Source organism: Cannabis sativa, unplaced genomic scaffold, assembly GCF_029168945.1.
Source record: "Cannabis sativa cultivar Pink pepper isolate KNU-18-1 unplaced genomic scaffold, ASM2916894v1 Contig7, whole genome shotgun sequence".
NCBI lineage: Eukaryota > Viridiplantae > Streptophyta > Magnoliopsida > Rosales > Cannabaceae > Cannabis > Cannabis sativa.
The window spans coordinates 2417700-2420532 of record NW_026870043.1 but is presented as its reverse complement, the minus strand read 5'-3'; the positions used below and the strand labels follow the sequence as shown (position 1 = coordinate 2420532).

At 28.7% G+C, this 2833-nt stretch overlaps 1 long non-coding RNA gene across 1 annotated transcript; it reads right to left on the bottom strand.

Annotated features, from left to right (window-relative positions):
• Window positions 1-352: 352 nt before the first annotated feature.
• On the bottom strand, window positions 353-2221 carry LOC133033433 (uncharacterized). Its single transcript, XR_009685596.1, has 3 exons — window positions 1550-2221; window positions 1371-1443; window positions 353-644 (listed from the first exon to the last, which is right to left on the bottom strand). It is a non-coding gene; the product is annotated as an uncharacterized LOC133033433 (long non-coding RNA).
• Between the last annotated feature and the right edge of the window lie 612 nt (window positions 2222-2833).

Below are 2833 nucleotides of genomic sequence, written 5' to 3'. Positions count from 1 at the left end.
TATTCAAAGATAAAATAAATAATCACATAAAATAATAAGACACACATTTTTTTTTCAAGAGTCATATGGTGCTATCTAACATCAAGTTCTAAAATTTTACCCAAAAATTTTATTTTAAACTAACTTGAAAAAAATTATTTCATATGGGTAGTACCTAAACTTGGATGTTGGTACTAAGGTTTTTTTTTTTCTTTAGTAAAATGCCAATTTAGAAATTACAAAAAAAAAAAATACACATAAAATGCAAGTATATATAATGGACTTACTTGGTGGCAAGCGGAAACTTTTTGGCTGATGTGTGTAACTCGTGAGAACGTTCGGGACCGATATAACTGTGGCTCTGATACCAAACTGTAACGCCCGTACTTTTATAAAAATATTAATTTTGTTTACAAGCGTTAAACGCGGAAAATCATAATGTCGCATTTTTATTTAATACTTGAAAATGTTCACAACTGGCCAGTTTTCGTACAAAAGACATAATAATTAATAACTAAAATAATTGCGACATAAGTTTAATAACGTAAATAAATAAATAGAGCGCCCTAGACCGCCCGCAGTTATATGGCCCTCAGCGAGTTCACACACACAAGCATCCAAAGTTCCACTCGCCACCGGCTTTCTAAACTTTCAGTTACCTTGGTCTGCACATGGTAATTTGATAAGGGTGAGCTACTAAACTCAGTAAGGAAATGTGTGTCAGGTAGTCACATAAATAAAAACAAAACTTAATTAAAATGCACATGCAAATATTTAGGCAGATAGCAAAACATAAACTTAATCATATCACTAGTCACTAATAATTAGGTTCTAAGCTAATTCACATAATAATGATTACGCCCGAGTCCAATTTTGGCAAATAAACTTGAGTTACTGGACTAAATGGCGGAGGGCTGGGTTCAGTAAAATCGTACCCACTACTAAATGGCCCCCTATCTACCATATAGACCCAACAGTCAAGTATTTAACCATTATCTTCTCGGTCAAACCATGTCACATAAACTATAATCTATCTAATTTAAATAATGGCAAACTACTATACATTATTTAAACAACATAACAATCATAATTAAATAATGTGAATCTTATAAACACACTATTTACATACATACTTAAATAACATGAATCTTATAAACACATTATTTAAATATATACATCTAGCAATGGCCATGCTCTAATACTGTAAACATACATAAATAACATGAATCTTATAAACATATTATTTAAATATATATTATACAGTACATTAAATAACAAACAATAAAGAGTCAGGCAGAAGACCTTAGTTAACTTCTCTTTTACTATTCCCACTCTTCCTATGAATGTTATTACATACAGAAAACTTATGTTTTTCTACTTAATTTCCTTACCTCGGATGTGGAGCCTTAACCTTGATTGCAATGAGAGAAATCTTTGAGAAATAATAATTGTTCTATGACAAACCTAGATTTCACACCTATTAATTAGTACTTATCATAATAGTATATATATATATATATATGAAAATCTTAATCTTAAATATCTACAAACCCAAAGATTATAAAATTACCTTAGCTTTCAAATGAGATCTAGTTGAACACTATAAAATGATGGAGATGGTGATGCCAATATGATGAAAGATATATATATATTTATGAGAGGATGATTGTGATGGTTATAAGAGAAATTTGATTGTGGCGTATGGTGATGGTTTTATCTAGAGATAACAGAACACCAGGGATGGAAGAAAGTGGGATGATAAGAGTTGTAATTTAAAGAGAGCTATATTGATTGAAATTTAATGTAATAGGCTTTCAGGTATGAGAGAATAAGAGAAAAATTATATTGTGATGAAAGCTCAAAGTTCACAAGAGAATTAGAGTGATGATGAGAGGTTTGGTTATCAAAGTGTGAGTGAAATGTGAAAAAGTGAGTCCTATTTATAGCCTCTTAGAATTAACTAAGCCACATCTACCTTAACTACACCACTAATCCACTCTAACTATGGTTAATATTTGAATCCGCAACAACTAAACCCCTTAACTTCTTCCCTTTATTCAGCCAACATTTCCAAGTACTTCACATATGCAACCAACTCCTAGTATTTTTTTTATATATATAATTTCAAATTTGAACTGTCCCAACATCTAGCCATGCACTTGACTATTTCTAGCTTAACTAATGAGAGCTTATCTCTCCTTATTTGCCACGTTATTCAAGCCTTTAATTATACTACTACTTATTTTCTTTACATGATACCTCATATCATACATACTATTCTTTTATTAATTAGCTAAAACTTTAATAACAACTAACTATTACTCTTAATACTACTACTACTACTACTTTTTCTTCTTATAAAATAATACTACCACTTCTATACTTTTCACGTATTAGTTAAATAGTAAATGGAAGATTTAATTATTTTACTTGCCCCTAGTAATTAACTCTTATAAATAGTATGACTTAAATTACTAATATATCTATTTTGTTACTAGCTTCCATATAATTCTTTTATTTTGGAAATTACCACAATTTAGTACTATTCTCAGAAATACTAATAACATATTTTATGCAATCATCATTTCCACATCAAGATAACTAAACTATTGTAATAAATATATATATAAAAATAATTTAATATTTTAGTTATTACAAAAAAATCATAACTAATTCATAAAAAAATTCAAATTAGGTTCTGTAAAATCCTATATTTATTAATTTTTTGTCTACTTTCTAATAAAAATATTTCCAGAACGAAATAAAAAAATATTTTTACAACATACATTGTGATTTCCAAACAATCATCATATAAGCACATAAACCATCATGAAATCATCCAAATCAACATAAA